The following is a 25,790-nucleotide window of genomic DNA, read 5'->3' on the forward strand; positions in this document are numbered from 1 at the left end:
ACCAGAAAACCTCAGAACCCTAGGAGGGGGTGAAGGAACCAACCAATCATTTTAAAGGTCACCCTATTTACAAGTTGTTTATGCCCTGACATCATTTTTTGTTTTTTAGTATCTTATCTTAGCATAAGTAACTTGAGCTAACTTCCTTTCTCACTATTTGTCTTTAGTCTCCATACAAACAACCCAAGCTCACTTCCTCTTAGACATCCTTTGTATCTATTCTCTGCACAAACAGCTTAAACTAACTTCCTCTGGTACCATTTGTATCCACTCTCTGTGTAAACAGCTTAAAGCTTAAGCTCTATTTATCTAAATTTCTCTCGGCACCCTCTTTGCGGCCCATGTATGCCCCACAGTTCAGGTAGGGAAAAGTGAGGTCCTTTGTGTCATGTACCAGCATTCCCCGACCGTTCAACAGCAAAGGAGAAGGAAAGTCAAAAGGAGATGACCTCACTTCAGCTCTGGTGGTCTCCATGTGTAACAAATCACTATAGTCTTCTGTTGCTTTACACGTTTTAGCTCATTTGATTAGAAGGATAGACCTCTAATACCAAGTTCTTTGAGTATTTATTGGTTGCTTTTGAAATAATTCTTCTTTTTTTGTTAACATTTTTCCTTTATTTTACATACCAACCACAAGACCACAGTTTCCTCTCCCTCTTTTCCTCCTGTTCCCTCCCCTGACTCCCATCTACACCCCTCCCAATCCACCCACTCCTCCTCCATCTCCATTCAGGAAGGAGCAACACCTCACTCTTCCTCCCACATATCACCCTCCTCAACTACACCTTACTCAGAAATGACCCAGGAGGACTTCTTAAGTCCCTCTTTTGATACTCAAAAAGGTGCCCCAGGCTGACTAGTACATCTATTGAAAGGGTTAACTCTGCACTCTATTGGAGAAGGATAGGGAACAAAATCCCTCTCAAGTTAACACATAGTTAACAAAATTCTTTCATTCTCTCTTCTTCGTTGCTTCATTAATGTCAGCTATTCGAATACTGTGTTCTGCAGAACATGAATAAATGATGTGATGCTACGGAGGAAGTGACACTGTGATGTTTTGAGACTAATTTCTAGACTAGAGGGAAGAAGGATTGTATGAACCAGAGGCATCAAGGACATCACAAAAGAACCCACATTAACAACTAACCTGGCTCATAGGAGTTCACAGAATCTGAACCAACAACGAGGGAGCCTGCATGGTACCCACCTAAGCACTCTGCATACATGTGACAGTTGTGTATCTTGTTCTATTTATGGGACTCCTAACAATGGGAGCAGGGGCTATAACTGGAGTTTTCCTGGTCCTGCCTGGCCCACAGTCAGGACAAATCTCTCTCACCCACCAGTCACAAAGTCACTCAGACCCAATCAAGTAAACATATAGAGACTTATATTATTTATAAACTGTATGGCCATGGCAGGGTTCTTGCTAACTGTTCTTATATTTTAAATCAACCCATTTCTATTAATCTATAAGTTGCCACATGGCTTGTGGCTTACCAGTATCTTAACACCTGCTTCTCATCATGGTGGCTGGCAGCATCTCTGTCTCAGCCTTCCTCCTCCCAGAATTCTACTCTCTCCTTGTCCCGCCTATACTTCCTGCCTGGCTACTGGCCAATCAGTGTTTTATTTATTAACCAATCAGAGCAACACATTTAACATACAGCACATCCCACAGCAAGGGGCTGTCCCTAATTATTTAGCTGGCTCTTGGGAACCTATTCCTCAAACTGGGTTGCCTGGTCCAGCCTAAACACAAAGGGAGGTGCTTAGTGTTGCCATTGCAACTAGATATGCCATGGTTTGTTGATGCTCATAGGACACCTCCCCCCCCCTTTCTGAACAGAAACAGAGGAAAAGTGGATTAAGGGAGAGTGTGGAGGAGAGGTGGGTGAAGGAAATGGGAGGAGAGGAGGGAGGGGAAACTGCAGTCGGGATGTAAAATAAATACATAAATTAAATTTTTTAAAAAATTAAAAAGATAATAAACAGCTGCACCAAGTGCCCAAGAGAATTTAGGAATTATAAGACACTCAGAATTAAAAACGACAATGCTTTATTCCCTGATAGTTTGGATTTATGCACCCAAAACCTTAGCCAGTGATACTGACTAAAGAGGCCATTCTTTGTGTGTGTGTGTGTGTGTGTGTGTGTGTGTGTGTGGTTTTTCAGAGACAGGGTTTCTCTGTAGTTTTGGTGCCTGTCATGGATCTCACTCTGTAGACCAGGCTCACCTCGAACTCACAGAGTTCTGGGATTAAAGGCGTGCACCACCACACCTGGCCTAAAGAGGCATTCTTAAATAAAGGTTCTTTAAAAAAGAATAAAAACAAACAAAACAAAACAAACAACAATAACAAGAAAACAAACAAACAACAACAACAACAACAAAAACCCACTGACTTTTCCTACCTTGGTCTCTCGAAGCCTGAAGGCATAGTTAAAAAAAAATGTGAAGAGAAATTCCATAGAATTCCATGGACATGTGCTGACATCACATGGGCAGAGACAGAGCCCAGCCTGTCTCCAGTACCTTAAGTGTGAAATCTGTGCAATCATATTTCCAAGATTCTGAGACTTGACGTCTATGTCTGTAATGCTACTGAGAAGTTCTCTTCCATGGCAAATACTTCTGAAAGATGAGCAAAACATGTTGTGCTGAGGGAGAATGTGAACTCTGATACAGTTTCAACAGGTACCTTTTGCAACTGGGACGGTCCTTGTGAGTTGTCATGCTGGAGGTAAAGCCAGGCACTAGGCTGCCACAAAAAGGTAAACCTATGCTGATGCTTTATGGTGTGTCTAACATTTATAATGGCTCTTATTTGGAGTCTATGAAAAGTAGTTTTTAAATGGATCTCCTTTTCTACAAAGGTATAATCTTTTAACTATGTATTTCTACCACTTAAATTACATTTTTTGTAAAAACGTTCTAAATTAAAATTGACAAGATTTTTCTTGCAAAGTCTATTCCCATAGTCCTCTCCTGACACCCACAGTCTTCAAATTAATTTTAGCAGAGAGCTAGCAAAGTCAAATTAATATCAGTCTACTAGGAATATCTTGCCCAAAATCCTTTGCGACCCTAGAGCTCTTTTATTAGATCTGTTTTTAATTGGATGTATAGAGAATCCGTTAAAGAACTCTATAGAAAAAAATGTTAAATCTGAGAATATTAAGCCGAAAAAAAAGGAAGAAAAGACCTTCATTGTACCTTCTTGTGATGTCCTAGACATATAACTTTTAAATAAGGGATCTCAACCTTGGCTGCACACAGTATTTCTACCATAATTAGAGGGCACAGAATTGCCTTTTTAACAAATTGACTTCCTATTTCAAACAGCCTAAAGCAGCTTTGGCCCTTGTTAAACTTTTAATTTATACTAAATCAGTAGACATGAGTCTTGAAGCAGGGGTCCTGTATATAGTTACAGACGATGGTCCCACCTCACATTTATGAAATGGTCCAGGACAGTGAGTGAGTCTGCTTTCTCTTGTGGCCACCAATCAATGAACACGTAGTTTCATAACTTAAACTAAATGGAAATGATTCCACATAAGAGCTCTGTTCATCCAATTGTTTAAAACCCATGAAAATTATTTGAGTATGCATAAAATTTTAGTCTCATTCAAAGACTTAGCATTTTAATTTATGGGCTCAAATCATTCACTTTTTTTCTTGTGATAGACGATTTCCAGGTTAAAATATTACCTCTTTACTAATATCTAGAATATAACTTTGGTGCCTCAAATAAATAAGAGTCAATGTACTTAAGGCTCTTTTTAGATTTCTAGGAAAAAGAACCCTTATATTCTCAGTATGCTGACATCTTATTGCCATTTGGTTAGAACATCCCATAGCTGAACAGAAACTTACCTCAGGATCCTGCTGGTTCTCACCATGTGTCAGGTCTGTCAGGTCTGTCATGCCTGAGGCTGCCACCTGAAGCACATGATTTTTTTTTTCTCCTTGAACAGAGATTCCTAGCCCACAGCATGATCATGAGATGATTTCCCTGACCATCATCCAGGATTTATCAGAGACTCACTGAAGATGATGAACATTGGACAAAAATTTGATGAGACATTTTAATCATTATGAACCTAATAGTATGAACAGAATGATAGCTCTGCCTTTACTCTCCAAAACTTATCATAAGGTTATGGAAACAAACATTTCTTTATTTTCCAATTGGATGTAGGAACTTATTGCACCATCCTTTTGGGCACTTGGTAATATGATCTAAAACTGAAAATGCACATTTAATGTGCCATAAAACCACAGGCTCAAGTTCTTATTCTAGTAATCTAAAATTATTTGATTTTTGAAAGCTTCATGGATGCTGGTGGAAACATTTTCATAGAAGAGCTAACTTGGAAATCAGTAGCACTCACTGAGAAGAGATATGGTGGACTACCATGCATGCCTGAAGGTGACTTGAGGTTATTGCCTATGGAACTGATATCACCCTGACTCACACATCAGACACGCTCTCTACAGCAGAGCTAGCTGTGTGCCCTCCAAAATTAGTGATTTTTAAAACCAAATAACTATGGGGGAGCAGGCTCAGCATCAGGAAGTCAAAAGTCAGTGGAAAATGGTTCCTCTGGAGTGGGAGTGAGATAAGAGAGGACAATGGAGGGATATTAACAAATTGCAGTGTATGTGAACTGTGAAATAATAAAAGAGTACAAAAATTCTACTGAAGTAGTTAGGACTAGCTTATATAAGTCTATTTGACTAGCTATATAACTATTTTAAGTTAAAAATGTAGGAAAGGCAAGTATGATTTGATCTTCTTATAAACATATAAATGGATAAAAAAATGTATAAAAATAGGTACAAAACTATAAACGGTTGATATTAAGTGGGGAAGATGCCACTACAGATTTTATACATTTCCATATTCTTAACTTTTTACAATGAACCCACATTGCTTTCCTATTTTAGGGAAATGATTTATTCATTAAAATGCACTGAAAAATAGATTGCATCAAATTACCTTAGTTTCCACTTAACTTGCAGAGTTAAAATTCAGCATTAAATTCTTGTATTTATAGAGGCGATGGCACACAAGTCATTGTAACAGCGACAACATCCAGTACTGTACTCAATCCACAGCCCGGTATTTTCAACGTTCATAAGACACTGAAAAGTAAGACATTTGCTGCCCATAATTTGCAAATGGATAAGTTAAGATTTGGATACATCGATTCATCTTTATCCCATTGAAAGTGCTACATGTGTCTGAGGACAGCTGACATTCCTAACCTCTGGGTTAAACTGCCTCGTGATTTTGTTCACTGTGCTCATGAAATGAAATGGTGTTCTTTGCGTTCCAGATGTGACGAACAACAAAGGGATCGAGGGTCTCTAAAGAGGTCAGAAAGCCAAAGGAGTCTCCACCTACTAAGTGGGAAAGTCAGAAGCAGACTGGTCTCGTAGAAGCTTCTACAATCTGCCGAGTCTCCAGAAAGCTTTCATGAGTGTTCTGGGTACGGAGAAAGGCACCCTTCTCAAGGGTTTCTATGACCTTCACATCTGTTTATGCATCTGGCTGCAACCACCTCTCTAGAACACTGTCCCCTCTATCCCTCTTCCGGTCACATAGAGTGTCTACACACGGCATCTGTGAGCTAAAGCCACATGGGAAAGGTGACCACGGGATACGAGTTCTACCTTCTCTACAGGGCAATGGGACCCCAAGGGAACAACAGGTAACCTAAAATTACCGTGTTATTACATATTCTGTGTGTATCTGTGTGTAGCCATATAAAGACATATAGATGCACACACACACACACACACACACACACACACACACACACACACACATCTGAATATTTTAGATGTAAACATGGGTATCACAGCACTACAGCTAAGAACGTGGACACCAATATTACAGATCATGGTTTCTGTGTTTACTACCTGGATGATTTCCAGAAAAGGTCTTATTCTCTCCACGCTTCAGTTTTCTCATCTTTAAAATGAGAACGATGTTTCCAACCTCATAATTGTTTTGAGGTGTTTCAACATTTTTATATATTTATATATTAAATTTATATAATATTTATATATTAAATATATAAATATTTATATATTTATATATTAAAAATTAAGAATTTAGCATGTTCACAGTAATAACAGAACTAAATGGTTGAGAGATTTTAGCTATGGTATTATTAAGTATGAGAATGGTTCTAAGTGGTGTATAAAAATAACTAAGAATGATTAACTTTTTTAGCAGAACTAGGTTCATTTTGTTGTTGATTGACAGGTAATTATAAAATTTTTCACATGTACTAAGAAGAAAAGTTATCTTTTTTTTTTTTTTAACAAGGTGAATCAAAACTTCATACTCTGCTTTTCTGAAATCCTGAATGTTAGGTCCGCAAAGCAGATGTCAAATGGCAGTGGTGGTGGCAGTATTTTAGGGAGGTGGCCCAGGTCCCACTCGGGATTGCTTTTCCTAGGAAACTTGGTTTATTTAACTGGGAAGCAGAAACCTAAAGCAATTCTCCAAAGCCCTTCACGGCTGGTGAGCACTCCTGCCCTCCGTTCACTTTTGACCTCAGCAGTCTAGACCTGAATGCTTCAAGTTGCAGCTGACAGTGTCTCCCCTGCCTGGCAGCGTTTCACACTAGCCACGCAGCCTCTTCAGAGTCTGAGCTGTGTTCTCTCCATTACTTACCCCTATTGAACACAACAGGCTCTAACCTGGTGCTGCCCTCTACTCTCTGGAGAAGCCAGGCAGGAGGGGCCGGAGTGGGGTGGAGGGTTATTTTACTTTTTTCTTTCTTTTATTTGTTTTTTAAACTGTTCCTTTCTTTTCATAAAGAGTGACTCTATCTTTTTTCCTTGCTGCACCCACTTACACTAGGTAAATGACACCAGTTTGAAAATGACTAGTATTATCTATTTACTACCTGTGACTAATTCCTTTTCATTCTAGATTTGATCGTTCATTGTCCTGCTTGTATTTCAATCTGATCGGCTGTAAGATAGAAACATAAGAATTTAACCAAGAAAAGGAGATTCAGAAATCTGGCCTATGTGATTTATTTTTTATGTTTATTTTGCTTTATTTTCTCTCCCCCTTAATGTTAAAGTCTCTCTTAAGCAGCTACTTCTAAAGTTTACTTCAACTATTATTCAGGTTATTGGGCAACTGAGTTGTGAGGGACTTTTATGTCAACAGTTAACTAGAATTATTCTTTCCTTAGACAGCTCATTAACCATGATTCAGTTAAAAACTCCTGCTATAACTTTATAGTTGATCCTTCAATAAGAAAGACGATTACTTGTGAGAGGTGCAGGTCGAGTCTCTGTCCCATTGTTTGTGAAATCCACTGGCTTCACCATCTACTGTGTCCTGAAATGGAAGGCAGTTCTTTCCCACCGAGGAGCTTAAGGGGTGCGTCAAGAAGTCTGCCATCAGTGTCTGGAGCTTGAATTTCTGTCTGTGGCATCCTCAAGTTTTCTCAGAAAGAATTTCAAGAATGCAACGATCTATATTTTTTAAAGCATTACACTGAGTGTGTGTGCGTGTGTGTGTGTGTGTGTGTGTGTGTGTGTGTGTGTGTGTGTGTGTGTGTGTGTATGCCTTCACCACAGCATACATGTGTTGGTCACAGGACAAGACTTAGGAATCAGTTCTCCCCTTCTTTCATGTAAATCCTTGTGATCAAACTCAGTTTATCAGACTTTGTGGTGATATTTTATTTGTGCTGAAATGTGACTTTATGTGTATGTTAATAAATAAACTTTGCCTGGAGATCAGAGGTCATAGTGAGCCATTGAGCAGAGTCAGGCGGTGGTAGCACACGCCCTTAAGCCGATCACATGGCAGGCAGAGTCTGTGTGGTCAAGGACACAGCCAAGCGTGGTGACACAAACCCAGTACTAACCATAAAGTTAGTTAATCCCAGTACTAACCATAAAGACCTGGAGTTCTGTATAGACAGGCAGTGACGAGGAAGTCATATGGTTGGGTTTAGAGCCAATGAGAAGGCAGAACAGAAAGGCAATAAAAAGACAAGACAGACAGTAAGAAACTCTCTCTTGGGGGAAGCTACTGCTGGTCGTAAGCTAAAGCTAGGTGGCTCTTGCTCTGATCTCTTTGGCTTTAACTCTGTATCTGGCTCTGTGTTTCTTATTTAATAAGACCGTTTAGAAATTCGTCTATAAGACTTGAGTACCTTTGCCTGCTGTGCTGTCTTGTCAGCACTGATCTGTTCTTAAGTTGGATTACTTCCCAGTTATCTTCCTAATTTAGTGGGAAAAACATCTACCCTCCCGTTGAGTGGAACTGGATGGTGACTGCCTCTTGTTTGAGCCTGTCTTTGAAGCCTCCTAAGTGACTGTTGTTGAGGCTGCAGCTTACATTTTTACACCAGGCCATCATAAATTTCCTTACAAATGAGGTGACAATCCACATCTCCATTTTCACATGAAGCGTTAGTAAACCTGCAGGCAGATTTCATTTTTACACAGATTTGAAGGATCTGAAAGTGACGGTAATGTCTCCCGCACGGAGAGAACATTTAGGTGTGATTGCTTCCAACTCAAGCTGTCAGTGTGTTGTTAAAACTCAACAAGAGTCAGGAGATTAACAAAAGTAGTTTGCATGTCCTTTAACATTGTGATAGGCTCTTCTCTTTTGACAACTTTGATAATAGATGTTCCAATTCATGCAGGCAAACTGGTGACATTTCAAAATCTATACCATCAACTCTTATAAATGAAATGTTCAAATATACAACACTTCTATCTGCCACAACATCATTTAACAGTAGCACAATTTAAAGCATTAAAATGCTTTTCCACTGCTATGGAACATCTCAACCTAGGCGATACATACATGAACATGCAGAGTTTCTTCAGATTTGTGTTGTGGAGCGCTTCAAGAGAGAATACAGAGTACCTATGATTGTCACTTTGCACATGTTTCAATGTAGTATATTGGACAATATCCTGATATTGACTTTGTAAAGGGATGATACAACCATCTATGTTTCTCTCAGTCCAAGGGGTTTCTTCAAGGTATTGATTCCAGCAATTATCCAGGGCTATAAACAATGGGTCAACAGGTCAAGGTACACCTGATAATAGAAATGATGGACTTGTTTGAATTCTTATAGCTCAGGCTTCCCTGAGATCGTAAACTCGAAGACAGAGCATTGGTGCCCAGGTTACAGCTCCTAATGTTCTGGCATTTTCTCTTGTAGCTCTCTCTGCCTGCAGTGTTAGAATTCTTAGGTTAGGGTGGGAGAGGTCTAGTCATACAAAGGTGATAGGCTCTATGTGTTATGATGGTGGCTCTTACAATGAGCTACTGTAAAGAGAAAGAGATATAAGCTATGGTCTGACTACTGACACAAAGTTCTTAACCAGAGGATCCTGATCCAAGCAAGCTCTTCAGAGATAACCCTGAGTACCTTCCTGTAGATCTTTAGCAAAATCACTTTTCTATACCCAGGGTTTCTAGTTGCCAGGGATCCCTCCATCCTGGGTAGCACGCCATTGCCAAGCCTGTGGCATTTAAACATGTCGGAGCTAGGTTGACAATTTCACAAACTTAACCCTGGATGAACACTACTTTCAAACTTCTGTTGCCCGTTTATCTGACCTAAATGTATGTCTATGTGCAAAAAAAATTTGTGGAGCTAAGGTGTGCAGGCACCCTAATAGAGCAGGGATACATTCTCTCCCCCATTCCTCAAAAGATCATGATAAAGCTAGAGAGGATGAGTATCCTCAGCCTGCAGATGAGCCTATGACTCTTGAGTACGCAGCTACTGTGGTTATAGTAGATCCAGGCTTTATTGCACTTGTTGGGTTAGCACAAACTGTGTGTGCATAATCTCTTCACCAGATCACATCACACATGAGAGAAAAGCAGGATTCTGACTTGGAAACAGCACCAGGCCAAGGACATAGATTTGTGTGCTATTTCTAAAAATATTATACTGAAACAGGAAATTTCTGAACAGTTTTCTAAAATACTATCAGATTCATAAAAATTCAGACTTCCAAATCAAACCCAAGCTTTTGAATCTTCCTGTACCTCTCCCCTGCTGTCATATATTCTAATCCAGGACACTTACTGGCAATTTTTCCCCAGACTGAGAAGTTTCCTTTCTTTAAAATAATTTTTATTAGCATGCAAAGTATTATGTATCACAGTGGCATTTTACAACAAACTGTGTTTTAGTAGAATCTCTTTTCTTCTTATCTCCCCATTCCCCTGCTATCCTTGATATCTCCTTCACATATGAATATCTATCTATCTATCTATCTATCTATCTATCTATCTATCTATCTATCTATATCTATATATATATATAGAGAGAGAGATAGAGAGAGACATAGAGAGAGAGATAGAGAGAGATCACACTTTCATTATTTATTCATTATTGGTAAAGATTTGGGCAGATTCCATTCCTGTGATACCATGAATAAAGCAACAATAAACATGGATGTGCCAGTATCTCTCTGGTAGGATGTGAAGTTCTGAGTGCAGCACCCAGGAATGTCTATGTGGGTCATATGGTAGTTCTCTTTTTAACATTTTGAGAACCCTTCATACTGATTTTAATAACGGCTCCACTATTTTCTACCATTGAATTGGGGTTCCTTTTGCCCTGTATGTTGGCCAGCATTTGTTCTCAGACTCCTTACAGCCATTCTGCTCAGTATTTTGTATCTCAAAATAGTTTTAATTTGTGTTTCTGATGAGTAAGGATATTGAAAAGGTTTTTTTAAATACTTATTCATCGTTTGTGTTTCTTCTGAGCACTATCTGTTCATTTTGTTAGCTCATTTGTTGAGTTCTGGGTGTTTAATTTATAAATTTGTAAATTCTGGATATTAGACCCCTGTTTGAAGTATATCAGGCCAAGATTTTTCTCCTGTTCTGTGTGCTCTGATTACAATTTGTTTCTTTGTTGTTGCTGATGATGATGCTATGTCTGCATAAACTGTATTCTACACGAGTCTAGTTCCAGGAGTCATGCTAAACTCACGTCACTTCATTGGCCATGTCGACAATGCACATTCAGTCGGCTCTTCATCCATTCTTGGCACACTCACTCGGGGCTTCTGTGGTTCTCCACACACTCTGGCTTCCACAACAGCGCTTGTGATAGGGCATGGCATAGGGTCACAGAGTTTGTTGAATGAAGGTGAGGGATTAGGTAAGTAGATGGGGATAGTGAGTCTCATTTACACATGAGTGTGGTTAAATTTTACTCCAATGATCAGTACACCTACAAGCTAATTAGGGTACAAGGTCAGGAAAACTTTTACAGGGAATGACATTTATGTAATAGTAATTGAACATGTGCAATCCTGGAATGATTTGTATTAGATAAATTATGATAAAAAAGTTATTTCTTGTAGTTGTAACATACTGATATGACCGTTTGTTTGACACTTTTATAACATACTACCTTGATGGCTACTCTACACTTAAAAATCTATTATTTTAAAAAAATTTAATTTTTTTGAGATCATACTATGATTACAACGTATCTCCCTTCCACTTCTTTTCTGCACACCCTCCTGTGGTGGTATTTTACTTGTACTGAAATGTGATTTTAATTGTATGTTAATAAATAAAGTTGTCTGGGGGTCAGAGCTATTGGAGCCATAGCAAGTGCATGGCGGCGGTGGCGCACGCCTTTAAGGACCTGGAGGGTGGTACATTCAGGCAGTGACGAGGCAGTCACATGTTTGGGTTTACAACCAATGAGAAGGCAGAACAGGAAGACTTTAAAGACAGACACACAGGAAGTAGGTCCTTTTCGGAGAGCTCTCTTGGCTGGAGAGGATCCCTGAATCAGGAAGGGTGAGGCTCTTAGCTCTGACCTCTTGGTTTTCTTCTCTGAATTGGCTCTGTGTTTCTTATTTGATAAGACCGTTGGTTACATCTACACCCTCCCATATACCCCTTCCCACTTGCCTTCAAATTCGTGGCCTCCCATTTTTTACTAATTGTTATTGCATGCATACATGTATATGCATGTATATATAAATATACATATTCTTAAATATCTTGCATGTACACATGTATATGCATGTACACATATATACTTATACATATATACATATATACATTCCTAAATATCTTGATGATAAGCCTATGTGATGTTTCTCTCTTCCAATGAAAAACAAATGAATAGTTGTCTTGAATTAAAGAAATGTGACTGAAATACCTTATGAAGGAATAGGTCTGCCTATTTCATATCTTTAACTCTAAACTGTGGGTCACACACAGTATCCTTTTGCTAAGTTTGTGTATTACCAAGTGACAGCCTAGTATCATATCATGGTGATGGTGTTCAGGAAACAGTCGATGCAAATGTTCAGGTGATTCTTTGGGTTGTCCTCCTTTTCTTTCCTCTTTTAACATGGTGATAACCAGAAACAATTGATTTGTTTCTCAGATTGCTAAAACCCTCCCAACACTTTCCTCAATACCAGTGTTGAATAAATCATTGTAATGTTCCCCTGAAGTGAATTGAAAATTAATTTACACAACCAAGATGATCCTCCTAATAACAGGGTACATGGGATGGGGAAATTGGAAATCATTACCCAGCAAACATTATCTGCATTATTTTTGTAGCTGCTGTAGATTGCATTGTAATAGAAAATTAGGAGACCGGCTGTGAAGAAGTTTAAGAGGGTCCCCTGAAGAGCGGCTGCTTTAAAATTGATTCTTTAAGAAAGCATTAAAAAGCTATTGGAATTGATTGCCTGCTAATATAAAGGAAAAACTCTTTGCCACCATTTGAGTTAAAAAAGAGCATCTTCATTCATGCATGATATTAAAACTACTGGCCTGAAAGCCCCTGTAGAAAGATAAAGGATATGGATGAGATATTAAAATGGCAATCTTTACCTTATCTGGGATTTAAACTTAATACACGGCTTTTATTAATTTACCAGGAACCATTAGTTAGGATGTCAAAGAACTTACTTACAATTAAAATATTATAGAATTGTGGTATCTTTAATAAACAGTAGATGATGAATTCTCCATTAATCTTCCAAGCACAAGACAACATCTCTACAAAGAACAATTTTGAATATACTGATTTTTTTATTGCAAACTTTCTGTACAGAAGCAGTAGCAGTATCAGCCAATAACATCTCTGATCAGCTCTTCCAACTTCTCTTGAGATGAGAAAATGACCAATCAGCTTGCAGCAGTTTCTAGATTTAAAATGGCAGTCACCATCTTATAAACATATCTACTGAGCCTTAAAAGGTCCCATGTATCTGATACATGGGCTATTATTTTGACAAATGATTCTGTGTATGGGTATATACACATGGAACCAAATTTGATAGGGTACCTTCACACTAAATTTCTCCCTCTTTCTGAACCTTTAATTTTTTTTAAACCTTTAGTTTTTATTGCATCCAAGAGACATCTGATTTGTTTTTTTTTAATACTTGATAAGTACTACTACTGAACAGCAAAAAATTAGTTTAAAAAGGCTTTTCAAGTATAATATATCAGGCATTGCTTTTCGGCTTCGGGGTTAGCATCAAGCATACTATCAAAAACAATGGATTACCATTTACTTCACAGGTTGTCTTGGAACTATGTACCTCACCATCACTCCACTTGCTTCCTTAATCCTCCTCCCTCTGTTTTATGGATGGTAAATATTCCTACACAGATGAATTATATCAGCAGATTTTCAGTGCAAGAACAGGATAGATGCAGACGATGTCAGCTAAGTTTTCATTCCTAAGAGGAAAATTTCGACAAAGCCCCCAGCTTTGTGCCTCACTCTCAGTGGTATTCCCAGGTCCTTAGTGATGTTGTGATGAAAACAAACAAAGACAATCCAGGTGAAATGAGGCCCTTTGGGTGCCTCAGTTATGAAGCCTCTGCAGACCTGAGTTGGACTCATCCACACTATACAGAATTTTCCTATATTCCAACTAGATGGTGGACATTTCTCATATATCTACTTTAAGAAACAAACAATACTTAAATGGAATTTTTTCATTTTCAGAAATTTTTAAATTAAATAATATTTATCATGACAAATTTTAACAAGCTTTGCTATGTCCATTTATTAGCATTTAATTTCATTTGACCAATGGTCATATTTTCATATGCCCCGGTTTTCCTGGGACAGCATCATTCCAGTTGCCATGAGTACCTATTTCTCTCTCAACACTATCCTGGTTTGAAGGTAAATCATCACACAAGTATCCTATTTACCCCAAACACATTAGAGCGATGTTCAGGGCTTATTAATGTTGATGATACAGATGCTTACAAGAATCATATCATTAAAGTTTAAACAAAGTCACAAAGATAATATGACACTTATTACTAACTTACAACATTTTCAGATTGTAGAATTCATACAAGTTATGGGTTTTTTAAAAAAATCAATGATAAACAGTGAAGGAAAGTTCTACTTAACTCACTCCACAAAGAAAACTATCATTAGTAGACCTTTGTCTGTAGAGATATAAATGGAGTTATATTTTGTCAGAAATGAAACCATCATAAATTATATATTTCACTCTGGTGAAAAAAATAAAATAAATTTTCAATAATGAACACAATTATATTTCCTTATCATGTTCCTCAAATCTGTGGGTCAGAGGTAAAGAACAAAACAGCATGTGTTGACAGCAAGGGAGAAAACTTGCATGACATATGGCCACCCTTGCAGTGGGGGATCTCCCAGACCACTTCTTTCATGCCCGAGTTCCTGTGCTTCTTCAGACTCCCCTAACTTATGTTCTTTAATAACTATCATCAAATATCACATCAAAAACAATGTGAAGACCAAAATGGTGAAATAAAAAAAAATGCTTGTGTTATGAAAAAGAATTTCCCAAACCAAGGGAAAGATTCTTATTTAAGCTGAAATATATATTCATTATATAGCTATTACATTATCTCAAAACTTATTTAATTTATACTATTAAATAAATATCGATATTTTATTATAGATTTGTAACTTTTTCAGAATATAGAAGTCATGTACAACATTGAAAAGATCTGTTTGGTGTGCTCTGTCTGAGTTTGCGATTTTCTTTCCGTAAGAGTTCTCACGAAAACTACAATTTTTATTTAATAGTTTGACACAAATATCAACTTCAAATATCACATGTACTTGATAGAAAAACATATTTTCATATTAGACCCATAAAATGGTGTACATACTTTAACAATAGTTACATATAAATATAGACACATGGAGCTAGAGTGTAACTCAGTGGTAAAGCATGTGATCATTATGTGTGAGGCCCTGACTTTATTGCCCAATGTCACAAAAATCAAAGTAAACTATATAGATATAGATATATAATGTACAATTTATATACATGAACACATATAGACATACACATATGTTCATTTATGGTATTAATGTCCTGAAATAAAGAGAAATACAATTATTTTCTTTTTTCCCTCAGAAATTGTTCTTATTTTATTTAAAGACAATTTCCTTCTTGAAAGAACAAGAGGAGAAAATTATTCTGTGATTCCAAAAGATAGGGGTGCCATTAAACAGAATATGTGTTCTTCTAGAAAAATAATGAGATAAAAATAACTCTGTAACCATCTCCACATATTGAAACACCAGACAGCATGTAGAAAAAGCTACAAATGAGCTTGCCTATGTATCTTGGTACACTGAAAAGTGTAACTATTCCTCTCCCAAGGACAATAAATTGAAAAGAAAGGACCCATACTCATAACACAATAGAATTTAGATTGTTTTGTTTCATTCATTTTTCAATGAGTCCAATGTGCCACTCACTGCATTCTACAAACACAATACAAAATGCAGAAACTCCTCAGAAAACTGAGAAAAATTCATCTCTCAAATGGGCACATGAGAGTGGGAAGGAGCCAGACAATGTAAAGGATAGAAAGCAAAGTGTATCTTGATGCATTATAGGATCTGTGAACACTAGCCCCTTTTTACACGTTTTTCACTCTCTCTTTATGTATGAGAGGACTGAGATACAAATAACCTTCACCTTATCACCTCTGAAGATTGTGTCAATAAGCAGTGGGCACAACAGCTAAACTGTCTGTCTCTGGAAGAGTCAGTACCTAAACACACACACACACACACACACACACACACACACACACACACACACTCACCAAGTCCACAAAATAAAATACTGTTTTATTGAACACTAGAAAGTCTAGTTCAGTGTTAACCTTTCTGAGAAATGAAAGATACTTAAAGTAAAAAAAAAAATGCAGAAGTCCAACATTTCTGGTGCATCACTCTTTCTACAAATCATTTCTTGTAGTTTTCTTTCTTTAATTGACATGTTAAAGAAAACTGTGCAAATGGAAGCACAAGCCATTGAAGGATATTCTTTTTAATGAGACCAGACATCATCCATCAAGATTCTTGACAGGAACTGAGAACTGACTGCTGCCCTGTCCCAGCTGATAGCTATAGAGAAAAGGCTCCACCCAGAAGGGCAACCCAGCCAGACTCAGCATTCCCCCTACTGTTATGGCAGCCGTCAAGAAAAATTATTTGTGAGCAGCATCTTGAACAGATGGCCTGTAGACAAGTTAGAAATGAGAAAACCTATGAGAAGAAAATTGTAGAAGTAAAGCCCAGATTTAAACCACAGGCCATAGACTACTGATGAGCCCTACTCTCAAGCTGAGGGGGTAGCAAAGGAGAGATTTCCTGCACATGTGTTAGCCAGACATCTACCTCTTGGATCCATGCCAGATTCTTGGCGGCTGCTTTGCATGGTCACCCCAAGTTTGTGGGTGATGAGGGCCATGTGAGGAAACTTAAAAGTCTATATTTATGTTTACCTAAAATGAAATCATTCCATAACATTCTGGAAAAGGGGGATAAGCATTGTTACAGCTTAAGTTAGCAACTCAGTTGAATAGAATTTTCCTGAATAGACCATCCTTTGCCATATCAGGAGTGGAAATGAGAGCCTTGTCCATGCTAAAATATGTGCTCTAGCAAGGTGCAGAAGAAGCCACGCCCCCGCATAGGCATTCTTTCTGATGCCTCCAAAACATTAATGCTGTGAGTATACTTGAGAAGGAATAGGGAGGTGCCCTTCCTAGCCCTTAGGCTGGAATTCCACTGAGAACTCTGTCCTATGCCTCAGCTTATCCTTCATTCTGAAGGTGATGAGCTCTGTTCCCCACTTCCAGAGCTGCTTTGAGAGCCCATGAACACGCAGACTCTGCACAGCCTTGACATTTTGTTTTACTTGCAAGAGAGAATCTGCTCTCCACCTTTTTCAACATGTTTGTCTCTTTAACCTGAAATTAACCACAAACTCATATTTCTGCCATTAGTAACAATAGGATAATATTACTTGTTAAGCACTTTTCTCTGTGTGTTTAACCTTATCACAGCCTACCTCACACAATTCAACACTTATGGTGTGTGGTAGGCTTTTTCTGACCACCAGTCCCCAAATCATGACATGGAGACTTACTATTATTTATGAATGTTTAGCCTTATCTTAAGCTTGTCCCACTAGCTCTTGTAACTTAATTTAACCTGTTTCTCTTCATCTATGTTTTGCCTCAGGGCTTTTTACCTTTCTTTTATTCTGTTTATCCTATTTTTCCTGTTTCTTCTATGTCTGGCTGGCTGGCCCCAGGCATCTTCCTCTTTTTCTCCCTTATTTTCTTTTCTCTAGAGCCTAGATTCTTCCTCCTATTTATTCTCTCTCCCCACCAGCCCCACCTATCCTCTGCTGCCTAGCTACTGTCCATTCAGCTTCTTATTAGACCAATCAGGTGCCTTAGGAAAGCAAGGTGAAACAGCAACACCTCTTTACATAATTAAACTAATAAAGCATAAACAAATGTAACACATCTTTACATAATTAAACAAATGCAGCACAAACAAATACAACACACCTTTACATAGTTGAAGTAATATTCCATAACATAAACAAACATAATTCATATTTACATAGTTAAACTAATATTCCACAACAATGGTATGTATTTTGTGAATAAAAAAAAGCTGGAATGCAAAGATGCAACATGATTCAGTGGAAGTCCTAGACTTATTGTAATTTTAATGAAAGATTCTTTTGTCTTTGATAGTACCATATTTCCCCCATCTCACGGTAACAGAACTATTCTATTGCCCTCTGCACAGTGGATAGGATTCTGTTTGTATATCTTATATGGCTTTGCTTTTCCCTGATCTAATGCACCAGAGTGGAGAGCTGGAAGAGACTGAATGATTAGCCAGGAGTGAGGATGTGATCTTCTAGTGTCAAGCAACATGCTTGGATGTGGGGAAGGAAATGAACTCATTTGCTTTCAAAATAGTGGGTGCTTCATGGTCTATAAATGTAGGAAGTACTAATGGCCTTTTCTGTCTCCTCACAAATACACCCCACTGCTGAATCAAGCCAGCATTGAAGAAAGCAAAGTTTGAGAGATGGGAATGACATCCTCTGAGTCCAGCCACAGCTGAATCCAGACTTCCCAGAACCAAAAGCAGACCCATGCTTCTGCTAATGCAACTGGGTAAACATCAGAACCGTACTAGAGTCAGAACTGGATTCACTGCCTTTGATTATAAAAACCATACTGGCTATTACAACTCTTCATCAGAAGCCAATTAGAGAAGGGAGTAATTTCACTGTTAATATAATCAGGACAAAACATAGAAATGGTACCTAAATGCCCTGTGCATGGCCCCATTAGGGTAATTGGCATTTTTAGTATAATTAGCTTTCATGTGGTTTTTCTTAGGTATCTCTGAGAATAAGAACTGTGTTTTATTCATCCTTGTAATCCCGCTGAGTACAATCTTTAGGACTTAAAGGGTGCTTAATAAATGTTTTTAGAGTAAAAAAAAAAATATTCCTGGAATCTTACCAAAGGAGAACTCCACTTACATGGGTGATCAATGCAAGACCACTGCATGTTGTAAGTGCTCATGCTGGCTCTCTATTTTAAGACCTAGGCTTATTCTAGAGACTGCATGGCTCTAATGAGGAATTCTTGCTCATCACATGCCCCCCCCCACACACACCTGACTATCATGATAATACTAATTGCTTACTGAAATGCCCAAGTTTTATTCTTTTCTTCTTTCAGTAAACTATAAGCTTCTTAAATGCAACCCCAGGGATAGCGTCAGCCCTCCAAAATGACAGAGTGGATATACACAATGTACTAAGGAAGTCTGGAGGTTCACTCAGTTCCACATTTCTAGTATTTGCCAACACATCTATATGCCTGTTAACTATTGCACTTATAAACATAATAGTTTAGTGTACATGTGTTCTAATGCAATGAATATATTTGTTTGAAATTATTAAATGTTTTCCTGAACAAAATATCTTAGCATTGTATGTACTCTGAATCCCAAAACTTTCTACAAAATCTATATTGGTTAATCATATTGATTAACACAGTATTTCCTGAAGACAGTCTGCTAAATCTACCATCTCTTTGCACATGTTGTTACAATAGAGATAACTTAGCCTAGATTAACTATAAAAATATAGAAGACAATGAAATCTAGATATATATCATGTTGAAAAAAACCTAGTCCAATGTTACTTTAAAACATTATGTTTGATTTTGATATTTTTAAAGTATATTAATTGAGTCTTAAAAGTACCTATCAACAAACTTAAGGTAAGGATAACTTACCAAAGTCACATTTAAGTCTGTATAACTTTAAAATACATTAAATGGGAAGAGTTCAGATAAAATTTTAAATGTTACTATAATAAAAGTGATTATGAAGAGAATGATGCCCTGACAGATGAACTAGAGAATGTGATTTTGTTTTGTTTTGTTTTGTTTTTCTTTTTTCATTAATCTCCCTTTTGATTGACAGTTTAAGAAACCATGGCAATCATCTCTGTTCTTTCTCTTCAGGCTTATGTGCCTATGCAGTACTCTTTTTGGTAACCTTTAGAGCTACTGAAAATGACATGCTTGGTATTTTTCCAGGAATATCATGAACTTTAAAAAATACTATATCGCAATGATAGCATCAATCATTAACCCCCATGTAATTAAATAAAAACATAGTGTTATTTTGTATATGGATGCCTAATTCCTTCTCACTTTTCTTTTTTTTTTAATCAGAAAGGACAGCTGTAGTTTTAAATGGGATACAACTTGAAACTGGAAGCTTCCAGATATCAACTCCTGCTTTAAGAAAGAAAAGGAGAAAAAGAAAGCTATCTCTCTAAGGCAGTGTTTCCATCAGACACCCAATGCTGGAGTCGAGATTAAATGGATAGGTTTTCATTTCATTTTCTCTTGATGCAACATATATGCATCTCATATGAGAAACAGTTCTCTGGGCAAAGGACTGCTCCTTCCCACTTGTGAACCGCAGGGGAGTCTTGGATTGCAGTTTTCTCTGCCTGTGGGTAACTTGAATATAGTTCCAATGCTCCTTTCAAAAATGGTATGTGGTCAGGTTTTTCCTCCCACGTGCATAGGCATGTGACATTTACACCAAAGTGATGGCTCCTGAGAAACAAGATGGAGTTCTCAGGGAAGGAAGCAGGCAAGATCTTATGGGTGTTTTATTACAATGTAAACTTTTGTTTTAAAGATCTAAAAAAAAAAAAGTAAAGGCCCAAGTTTTTAGATTCTAAAACAATCCAAGATTCTTTATCTAGGATTTATATGCAATTTTGCATATAGTGTGACTAAATGTTTTGACTGGAATAAACATAGACTCATTTTTTTATAAAGATCATAATAAAATGCTGAGATTGTAGATGCCCAGCACCTAGTTACCTAAATGCTACATCTATTTCTGACTGCTTCTTTCCACAGAGAAAAAATCCCATTCTCTTTTGAGCTGTGATTAAAAACAATAATAAAAATAAAGAATGAAAGGGGAAGGGGAAATATATGAAAGGGAAGAAAAGACAAGCTATCATGAAGATAGCTATGTTAGGAAAGACACATTCCATCCCCGAAGATTCAGGGTTTTTTGTAAAGGAATCCCCAGTTTTTGCTGCTCTCTCCATAACTCTTCCAGACTCAGTTATTTTTTTTACCTGTATTAATTTACTCAATTGTATCAAACTTTCAAGTCAACTTTTCACCACTTACCCTCTCATACTCGATCTCTGATACTATACAGATGCTAGCATTGAGTCACTCTTAATCATAAGAATACTTGGAGCCAAGATCAAGCCAATCAAATAACCAGCAAGGGTTGAGCCGAAATCCCCTCCATCTGATGGGGAGCTAATGGGAGTGGATGGCTACTAAAGAAGGCTGTTAAGAGTCACTGTCCTTTGAGGTTGTAGACACCAGTATGTTGTTCATAGCCTAATGGATGGCCACACACACATGTGCACACAGACAGCATTAATTGCACTAAGGAGATGACTAATAACAAAAGCTTTAAAATGGACATGAAGCTGTGGGGAAGATGGGCCAGAGACACTGGGGGAGTTGGGGAGGTAGTGATGAATGGATATGATCAATGCACATTGTATAAATGTATAGAACTTGCAAAGAACAAACAAAATATTAAACAGAATATTGGCATTCAGTATTTAAAATGATTTGACACACTTTCCAATTATGTAGAGCACAGAGTATTACACTTAGGATCGAGAAATTGCAGGTATTTTCTTTTTTAAAAATAATTTATTTAGGCCGGGCGGTGGTGGCGCACGCCTTTAATCCCAGCACTCGGGAGGCAGAGCCAGGCGGGTCTCTGTGAGTTCGAGGCCAGCTTGGGCTACCAAGTGAGTTCCAGGACAGGCGCAAAGCTACACAGAGAAACCCTGTCTCGAAAAACCAAAAAAAAAAAAATAATAATAATAATCTATTTAAATTTATTTTATGTGCATTGGTGTGAAGATGTCAGATCCCCAGGCACTGGAGTTACAGACAGTTGTGGGCTGCCATGAGGGTGCTGAGAATTGAACCCAGGTCCTTTGGAAGAGCAGTAAGTGCTCTTAACTACTGAGCCTTCTCTCCAGCACCTTGGTATTTTCTTTTTAGAAAGTTATTATATGTCAAGTAAATGCTTACTATTTAACTGGTCACCGTGTGTGTGTGTGTGTGTGTGTGTGTGTGTGTGTGTGTGTGTGTGTGTGTACTTCTAATAAAATTGTTTTTTTAACAATGAAAAGAAAAGTACTTGGAATCATTTTAAAGCTCTTTTTCTTCCAAGAAAGTTTCTCTTATATACAATACTAGTTTTGACTATGTATATGTCCCTAGCTAATACCTTTTCTCAAATTCTGTTTGAATAACTGAGATTTTTCTGTCCTTGTTCACAACTTTATGCTTGAATCATAGCCTCTACTTGCCAATCCACAACTTGTACTGGGATGTTTTTATACTAAATAAAATAATTTATTTTAAATATGGAAATCTTTTCATTAAATATAAGTACAGAAATACAGTAGCATACAATCTGAGAAAGAAGAATTATATAGAGATATGTATTAGTTATAACACCATTATGAGGAGTATATCATTTAAATATAAATATATAAAAAAAAATGAAGCCACCATTATACAACAATCCTGTGCTGAAAAATTAGTGAACAGTCCTAAAACTGAAGCAAAGAACAGACCCTTTGCCCAGGTCATCAAGTAAGTTTACTTGGTTAATATTAAGTTTCTCTCCTTTCTACTTAATAATTTCAATCATTCTGACTTTTAATTTATTAACACATGGCCACCTCTGTTTTGATTCTAGTTGAAAGCAGTTGGCCTAGGCAATTTCCTCTCCATAGAACTCCTGGATTAGATGGCCAGACTTTTCAGACTAAGCATACTCGGGAATACTGTAACCTCCCCACGGCTTTGCAAGGACTCCTTCACAGTTTCCACACAAAAACCAACCAACAATGCTTAGGAGGCAGGGGAAAAGTGTGTAGAAACTCAAGAGAGAAAAAAAAAAAAAAACCTTCGAATTAGCCCTCACTTTAAAAACAGCATCCATTTACACCTCTCCAATTGACTATTGCTAGTTAAAATACAAGTTGTTAACATTTAAAAAATTATTTTAAAAAGCAGATTACAGCCAAGGGTGGATGCCTGTCATCTCAGCATGCAGGACGCAGAAGCAGGAGGACCATTAATTAGAGGACAGCTATGGTGATATTTTATTTATATTAAAATGTTATTTGTATGTTAATAAATAAAGTTGCCCGGGGGTCAGAGCTATTAGCAAGCCATAGGAAAGCAGGGCAGTGGTAGCGTACGCTTGTAATTCCAGCACTTAGTAGGCAGAGCTGGGTAAGTCTCTGTGTGTTCAGGGATACAGCCATTATTGGATACACATGCCTTTAATCTTAATACCAATCATGGAAAACCTGGAGGCCTATACAGACAGGCTGTGAGGAGGCGGTCATGTGGTTGGGTTTACAACCAATGAGAAGGCAGGACAGGAACTCTATATAAAGACTTTAACACAGGGGTAGCTCTGGTTCGGAGAGGTAGGACCACTGCAGGAGGAAGGGTAAGGTTTTGGCTCTTAGCTCTGACCTCTTGGCTTTCTTCTTTGCATTGGTTCTGTGTTTATTGTTTGATGGGAAGGTTGGATACATCTACAGACAGCCTTCGGCTGCAGAGCAAGTCTCTGACTCAAATAAAATAATAGAAAATATATGATAACGTCTAAAAATAATAATAAAATATTCATAGCAGCGGCCTATTGATGACCACTGGCAGATGTGAATTCTCTCTCCTACCACTAATCCTAGCATAAGCTGAAGCACCTGGGGGTACAATGCATTTACCCCCTAGATAACCAGCATTCTCTCGAGAGCTTTGGCAGCCATGACCATGATCCTCTTCTACAAACCTCAGTGAAGTAAACCATTGCTGGTCTACAGGTCTCAAGCTCACCTTAACCCTTCTGGTTTCAGGCTCCTGCCTACCAAGTTTCCTCCCTCTTTTGTATTTCATATTGCTTAAAGCCCTAAAAGACACTGTATTTAACAAGTGGTATTTCCCACACTAGTTATTCTGTTCATTGCTTCTTTCTTGTCCAATCTCTATTTTGCAGAGTATTATTTGGACAACTCCTCTTATTACACCAGTCTGAGAGGAGTTAGATGTGTTCAAAATTATGACTGGTGAAAATTTTAGTGAAACACTAGGTTAGAAAATAATCATGACATAGGAAGACGCTGATCTGAACCAGTGCTCAGTCGCTGAATGATGTGCTCCAAGTAGTAAGGTGGAAAGCTGAGCTTCTGTTTTGTTTTCATGACGCTGATGCTGGGGAAAGAATCTGGACTTTGAGCACCCTAGGCAAGCACTATATCTCCAACACCATATATCTCTGAGTCATGTTTTTGTTGTGTTGCCAAGGCTGACCCCAAACTCCTGAGCTCAAGCAATTCTCACTAGTAGCTGCTGTTACAGCCATGCAACCCATGGTCAGTGAACTGAATTATTGACACCCTCAGATACTGGTTCAGAAAAATCATTTTCTGAAAACTCATCAAGTTGAGGTGCATCCGCCGATGAGATCTGTTGTACAAAAATGTCTCTGCTTTGACTGACAGATAACTTAGTCGTGGCTTAGAAATCCAGAGAATGGAGATGCTGGTGCTCAGCTCTTATTTTCCATACCTCCATATGCTCCAAACTTACCTAGGGCTTTGTTTGATATATCCATAGTTCTTGGTTCAAACTTGAGAGAATCTGAACTTACAAGGTAGGAACTCAGAATCTGCGTTTTCAAAGCGTTTCTGCTGGTCCTGATGAAGTGATTTTCATGGTACACGGTAGTCAATTGCTACTTAAGCTTCCATATTAATATTTTACAGGCTCGCATTATTTAACATCAAACCAAGTATTTGAATCAACAATCCATCATGAATGTCTATAAAACTGACTTATTTTGTAAATTTAGCTTAATATCCTTTAGTGCAGCATCTAACTAATAGTCCCAGTACTTTACATTATCCAATATATGTTAAAAGCAATTTTAAAGTTACTCCCTTGGACTCATATGGTACAATTAAAAGACTAAATAAAATTCATTGTTTAAAAAATAGAACTATGAAAAAATGGAAACTGAAATAAAAGAACATTCTTTAGGTGTTATATTTGTAGATCATTGTGTGTTCTTTTTCTTATACTTTTTAATAGGAAGAAAAGGGTAAAAATCAAGTTCAAATTTTTCTTTAAAAATTATCAAGGGTTCCAATTAATGGTGCGCACATTAAAGAAAAGTGTGACTTGCTTATTTTAGCTCAATGTCACAAAGTGGTCCCTTAAAACTACTGAATAAGACTATTTTTAAAAATCCCTGTCCTTCAAGAGAGGAACTTTACATATGCAAATAGAGGATGAAACAGAGTTCTTTAAAAGAAAATGTACAAAATAGACATATTTTTCTGTCAGTAAGTACTTGAAAATTGTCAATGAATAACACATAAGCACCCATGCAATACAAGCATAATGATGTTAGCTAACATATGAAGTGTGTTCTGCTTTGTGTCTTTAGATAAAAGTGTCCAGAATAATGTAATCAGTCTTTATATTTGTACTTTTGTTCTTTTAATTTTAAAAAATAGAGTATGTGCTTCACACAGAGTTGAATTCTCTTCTTCCAAACCAAGGCTTGCAACTGAGCTCTGTGAGGCCATCGGAGTCCTGCCTCCTGAAGAACAGACACACCTGCCGAATATCAAGATTCTCATTGACCTTGGGAACACAGCAGTTTCAATGCAATAATCTCACTTAGGAAGGAGGAAAATCATATGTGAATGAGTATTAACCGCTCTTAGCCCGCATAAC

At 37.7% G+C, this 25,790-nt stretch overlaps 1 long non-coding RNA gene across 1 annotated transcript in view; it reads left to right on the forward strand.

Moving 5' to 3' along the window:
- The window catches only part of LOC128118621 (uncharacterized), a 131,032-nt gene that overhangs the window by 44,045 nt on the left and 61,197 nt on the right, over positions 1-25,790 (forward strand). The window contains exon 2 of the long non-coding RNA XR_008221275.1: positions 5,353-5,727. This is a non-coding gene — a long non-coding RNA (uncharacterized LOC128118621). The remainder of the gene's footprint in view (positions 1-5,352; positions 5,728-25,790) is intronic.

This window comes from Peromyscus californicus, unplaced genomic scaffold (assembly GCF_007827085.1).
Source record: "Peromyscus californicus insignis strain IS unplaced genomic scaffold, ASM782708v3 Scaffold_22__1_contigs__length_63687245, whole genome shotgun sequence".
NCBI lineage: Eukaryota > Metazoa > Chordata > Mammalia > Rodentia > Cricetidae > Peromyscus > Peromyscus californicus.